This window comes from Raphanus sativus, unplaced genomic scaffold, assembly GCF_000801105.2.
Source record: "Raphanus sativus cultivar WK10039 unplaced genomic scaffold, ASM80110v3 Scaffold1931, whole genome shotgun sequence".
Taxonomy (NCBI): domain Eukaryota; kingdom Viridiplantae; phylum Streptophyta; class Magnoliopsida; order Brassicales; family Brassicaceae; genus Raphanus; species Raphanus sativus.
In genome coordinates this window covers 1711-8257 of record NW_026617240.1, presented here as the reverse complement: position 1 = coordinate 8257, position 6547 = coordinate 1711, and the positions used below count along the sequence as shown (strand labels likewise).

Sequence of the window (6547 nt, the reverse complement as noted above, 5' to 3'; positions counted from 1 at the left end):
GACAGAGGCCATGAACTGGCGGACCAACGGAACGTGGAGGTCGTAGGCGTGTGTGGCTATGGTGCCCAACCCGAGCTGAGCAATCATCGCGTACAGATCATCCTGGATCCGCATCTTGTGTGTGACCTCCGGGTCAATGAAACGTGTAGGCTCGATGTCGACATCGATCCAGGCATTGTAGTGCAGGCTGTCGAAGTCGTCCCACTGCTCTGTGAGTGGTCTATCGGTACACTCTCTGCTGGAGACGACTGCCCTCGGGTCTGAGAAGTCGCGACCCTCCCTGTAAGCGATGGGGTCTTGTCCGATGTGGCCATGGAGGCCTTTCGTCGTCTCTCGGACCGCGGGGTTGCTGGCGGTTTGATGGGCCAGCGGGATCACTCCTCCTCTTCGTCCTCCTCTCTCTCTCAGTGTCCGAATCTGTACTCATCTGAAAAGAAAAGTGAAACAAGGAAATTAGCATTGATTCGGGAAAGAGAGTAATATCGACCGATGCACACTCGTGTGTGTCGATCGATAGATCAAATCGGTGTTCATCCTAGAATCGGAAATCGATCGACATGACAAAGTCTGTGTCGATCGATGGCGACTCGCGAAACCTGCAATTTCAACAGTCCATGCGAAAACGAATTGAAAGAGAGGATTGGAGCATAACAAACTATCCTAGCAACTAGATAATCGATTCAAACATCTAAAACGCCCTAGAATTGCACCAAATCGACCTGATTTTCCCCAATTCAAAACCCAACCCTAGGGTTCCAATCCAAAGAGAAATTCGGATTAATACCTTAGATAATGAGAGAAATGCGAATGAAAACAGATGGAGGGCTTGAAATCGAGTGGTTTTGGGCAAAGATTGAATGGAAATCGTCAAGAATCGAGAGAGAAAGGGAGTTTTTAGAATTCGGCTAGGGTTTGCGAAATAAGGAAAGAGGAGGCGGATGTCGAGTTAAATGAGAAGTTGCCTCGACATCCCCGTGTCGATCGATACAACATTCGTGCCATCGATCGATTTAATGCATATGTGAAAATGAATGCGATAGAGATAATCTAAATGTGACTAGCTAATAATAAAAATTTCTAACTAGATGAAATAAATGAAAATGAAATGAAGATTGAAAATAAAAGTTAAAATAGGGATAAAAAATTAAATGAAAAATATAAAAGTCAAAAGAAAAATGGGTTGCCTCCCATTCAGCGCTTCGTTTAAAGTCTTTAGCTCGACTTAGGGTAACTGTTTTTAGTTATCACCGGGTAGTAGCAGCGAAAGGGGCTTTATATCTGGTGGTTTTGCCCAATAATGCTTTACTCGCTGCCCGTTTACTGTAAACTCGTCGCCTTCTTCACTAACGATCGTTAGTGCTCCGGAAGGTTTTACTTCCTTAATTGTAAAAGGTCCTGACCAACGAGATTTTAGTTTTCCAGGGAAAAGGTTGTTGTTTCGTTCTAGTTATATAAGAGAACTTGATCATTCAGTTCAGCGTAGATAGGATCTTCTTATCGTGATAAGCTTTTGTTCGTTCCTTATATAACTTCGAATTTTCATATGCCAAATGTCGAATTTCATCGAGCTCGTTGAGCTGAATTAGTCGTCTCTCGGCAGCTGGCTTAATATCAAAATTTAACAATTTGGTTGCCCAGGCTGCTTTGTGCTCCAGTTCAACTGGTAAATGGCATGATTTTCCGTACAGCAAGTGAAAGGGTGTCGTGCCCAGTGGTGTTTTATAGGCGGTCCGATATGCCCATAAGGCATTGTCCAATTTGCGAGACCAATCTTTCCTATCTATTCGGACAGTCTTTTCCAAGATTTCCTTGATTTGTCGGTTCGACACTTCCACTTGTCCACTTGTTTGTGGGTGATAGGGTGTAGCTACTCGATGGTGGACACCATGTTTCTCAAGCAATCTGTCGAAAACTTTGTTTATGAAATGTGATCCACCGTCACTAATGACTATTCTTGGAACTCCAAATCTTGGGAAAATGATGCTCTTGAAAAGTTTGATAACTACGGACGCATCATTTGTAGGAGAAGCTACTGCCTCAACCCATTTTGAGACGTAGTCTACAGCGACTAGGATATATTTGTTGCCATAAGAAGATGGGAAAGGACCCATAAAATCTATTCCCCAACAGTCGAAGACCTCGACTTCCAAGATAAATTTTTGTTCCATCTCATGTCTCTTGCTTATTTTTCCTCTCCGCTGACATCTGTCACATCGTGCTATATGAGCATGAACATCGCGAAATTGTTGGCCACCAAAATCCTGCTTGGAGAATTTTGGAAACTGTTTTAAAAGTGGCGAAGTGTCCTGCGTAATCAGAGCTATGGCATTGGTAGATAATGTTTGGAATTTCAATTTCAGAGACGCATCTTCTATATATGCCGTCAGAACAGTGTTTGTAGAGATAGGGCTCATCCCAGTGGTATCTCTGAACTTCACGAAAAAATTTCTTTCGTTCATAACCTTTTAAGTTTTCTGGTTCAAAATCAGCGGCTAAATAGTTGACTATATCAGCATACCAAGGTCGATCTGTGATTTTCCGTCCAATCGCGTTTGCTTCTTGTGGAGAGACATCCGATATATTATGATTCAAAGCATTACAAGCGACCTTAACTGGTATGTCAATAAGTTCTGTTGATGTTCTGTCGCTGATGGATATGATTGATCTCTCATCAGTAATGTCGGTTGTCGATTCGCCATTTGATTCGTCCAGCAATCCGTCAGATAGGAGCGATATGTGACCGATGAATGACGTGTCCAAAAGAGCTATATTTTCTGTAGGAAAGAAATCATCTATAGGGACTTTATCCTCAACTCGAATCCTGGAAAGGTGATCAGCGACACCGTTGTCTACTCCTCTTTTATCCTTAATCTCTATATCGAACTCTTGAGTAACAAGATCCATCTTATTAGTCTTGGTTTAGCATCTTTTTCTGCATTAAGTATTTGATGGCAGCATGATCAGTGTGGACTATAACATGTGCTCCAACTAAGTATTGGCGGAATTTTTCGAAGGCATAAACCACTGCTAGCAACTCTTTTTCCGTGGTGTAGAGTAATTCCGTTGCGCTTCGTCGAGTGTGCGACTCGCATAGTATATAGCGTGTAGCTTCTTATCTTTTCGTTGTCCTAAAACTGCTCCAACTGCGAAATCACTCGCATCGCACATAATCTCGAAAGGGAGATTCCAATCGGGTGGTTGTACGACTGGGGCAGTTATAAGAGACTTCTTCAGCGCTTCGAAGGCTTCCTTACATTCTGGCGTAAAATCGAATTTAATTTCTTTGCACAAAAGATTGTTCAGGGGTCTAGCAATTTTACTGAAATCTTGTATGAATCGTCTGTAAAATCCAGCATGTCCAAGGAAGCTTCGTATGTCTCTAACGTTTGTGGGTGCTGGTAGACCAGTCATTACTTCAATTTTGGCTCTATCTACTTCTATTCCTGCTGCGGAGACTTTGTGTCCCAGGACTATACCATCGTTCACCATGAAATGGCATTTTTCCCAATTTAGGACAAGATTCTTTTCTTCACATCTTTCCAATACCTTGCACAGGTTGTCTAAGCAATCCTTAAAACTTGATCCGTAAACTGAAAAATCATCCATGAAAACTTCCATGAAATCTTCGATCATATCCGTGAATATTGACATCATGCATCGTTGGAAAGTGGCTGGTGCATTACATAGTCCAAATGGCATTCTGCGGTATGCAAATGTTCCGTAAGGGCAAGTAAAAGTTGTCTTTTCTTGATCTTCAGGATGTATCGGTATTTGGAAAAATCCCGAATATCCGTCAAGAAAACAATAATATTTATGGTTAGCCAGTCTTTCGAGCATTTGATCGATGAAAGGTAAAGGAAAATGGTCTTTTCTTGTAGCAGCATTCAGTTTCCTGTAATCAATACACATTCGATGTCCAGTGACAGTGCGTGTGGGGATGAGTTCATCTTTATCGTTTTTAACCACCGTGATCCCTCCTTTCTTTGGCACAACATGCACAGGGCTTACCCATTTACTATCTGAGATAGGATATATAACTCCTGCATCCAGAAGTTTAATTATCTCCTTTTTCACTACCTCTTTTAGGTTTGGGTTGAGTCTTCTTTGCTGTTCTATAGACGTTTTTGCATCTTCTTCGAGGTGGATGCGGTGCATGCAAAGATCAGGGGCTATTCCGGGAATATCATCAAGAGAATACCGATCGCTCTCCGATATTTGCGCAGCTTGTTTAAAAGCAGTGCAAGCTCTCCGTTCGTGAGATTAGCGTTAACAATGACAGGGTATGATTTATCGCAAAGGAATGCATACTTCAGGCCAGCTGGAAGTGGTTTCAGTTCCACTTGGGTGCTTTTTCTTTAGTCCACTTGGCCGATGAAGAAAATGAACGATCAATAGTTTCCCTAAGGAATTTATCCGTAATGATTTCAGAATCATCATCTTCTTCAATTGTATCTCCGATACTTGCGTCCATAAGATTCGAATAATCTTCTGTTCTGCTATCTACATTCAGAATTTCTTGTTCATCATGAGTGAATGTATCTTCTGACGAATTTGTAGCACATATATCCGTAAGGTATTCTTTTTCCAGCTCAGAATCTTCTTCTGTGTAAAAGGCATGATCGTCTATCAGAGGACGTTTTAATAGTTTTTCCATGTCGAAGTTCATTGATATATCTCCGACATTTAAATCAATTTTTCCTCCTCGACAATCTATTATTGCTCCTGCTGTAGCTAAAAAGGGCCGTTCCAATATAAGGGGGTCTTTCGGCACTTGTTTATAAAGACAAAAGCATCACCATCAATTCTGACTGGCACATCCACTAGGATTCCCTCAGGTACCCTAAATAGAGCGATCAGCTAGAACTAATGTGATAGGCGTTGGAACAAATACATCATAACCTAGTGAAACTGCTACAGAGTGTGCATGAGGTTTACACTAGAGCCAAGATCACAGAGAGAACGAGGGAAACGTGCGTTTGTATCTTACAATCTAGGACGAAACTACCAGGGTCAGACCTTTTAATTGAAGTCCCTCCTTGTATTATCGCACTTACTTCCTCTGATACTGCATGACGCTTTGTTCTCCACTTGAGGATATCATATCTTTCATGTACTTTTTCACCGAAGGGGCTATCTTAAGAGCGTCACTGAGGGACGTCTCGAATAGATTTTATCGAAAGCCTTTTTGCAGATTGCATGCTCTAATGCTTTCTTAGTTTGCGGTTTGTTTGGAGGAAAAGGGGGAGGAGCTCTATAGACTCTTTCAATCCCGGTAGATTGTGTATTGCTACTGCTGGTGCCAGACGGTCGATCGTTTTCCTTCCCAGAGGATCGATCGATATGCGTTCGTCTAGATGGTCGATTTCGTCTTCGGCATCGGGATTCTCCTTATCCAGATCCATAGTTTTCCCCTTATTCTTTTCATTTGAAGAATTTTTTCCTATGTTCTGATGTTTCTGAGTCGGAGTCGTTATCAAGCAGTTTTATGGGGTTGGAATTGCTTTTTCCCGCGTTATCGATGAGTTTTTTATTTCTGACGTCTTCTCTGGAATTCGTTTCAAGGTGTTTTCCACTTCGTAGCATCACAGCATATGCCTGGCGTTTGCTCCAGGATTAGCATCGGTCCTTCCAGGAAGACGACCCGTCTCTCTTTTCAGAGTTGTTGCAAGGTTAGCAATTTGTCTTCCATTCCCCGTAGATGTTCAATTAGAGAATCCATTTTCTGATTTAGCTCTCCGTAAACACTGTTTACTTTCCCGTTGAATTCGAATTTCATTTTACGGTTTCCTGTAAGAGCTTGCTTAAGATTGTATTTTTCTCTTCCAGTACGAGACTGTATACAGATTTCATAGTCTCGTGTAAAGCTGTCGACGTTAAATACAGAATGAGGATCAGTATCATCTAATCCTTCTATAAAATCGAACTCGTCATCTGATATAGGAAGAGTTTTAAAGTACTCAGATAGGTGATTTTGATCTGTCAGAAGAGAATGAAGTGAATTTATGGAATTTTTATTTCAGCTAACTCAGTATTTTCTATTGAGACTATGTTTTTTTCTTTCTCCTTTTCTTCATCCATCTCTTCATAGGACCTTCCTCTCGCCATGTTTTCGATTAGACGTCTTGCTTCCATAGGATTTCTAGTAACGAAATTCCCTTCGCTTGCTGTATCAAGCGTTGTCTTATAGCTCAGAATAACACCTTTGTAAAAGATCTTAAGAAATTGTGGTTCTGGATAACCATGGTGGGGACATTCGAGTTCGTAACTCTTGAATCTTCCCCATGCATTTTTGAATGATTCCTGAGGATCTTGACGGAAAGTAGAGATTCGCCTCCTTACTTCCCAATAACGAGTATCGTCGAAGAATTGTTTAAGGAAAGCATTTCTAATCTCTTTCCAGCTAGTCAGGGATCCTCTTGGTAGACAGTTTAGCCATCTTAAGGCTCCCCCTTCTAATGAAAATGGGAAAAGTCTGCAACGAATATACTCATCTGGAATCAATTCCTCTAGACCCTCGATGTGGTCTTGTGGATGTTCTAGAGAAGAT

At 41.6% G+C, this 6547-nt stretch overlaps 1 non-coding gene across 1 annotated transcript; it reads left to right on the top strand.

Moving 5' to 3' along the window:
- Nucleotides 1-6235: 6235 nt before the first annotated feature.
- On the top strand, nt 6236-6342 carry LOC130504993 (small nucleolar RNA R71). Its single transcript, XR_008941527.1, has one exon. It is a non-coding gene; the product is annotated as a small nucleolar RNA R71 (small nucleolar RNA).
- The last annotated feature ends 205 nt before the right edge of the window (nt 6343-6547 follow it).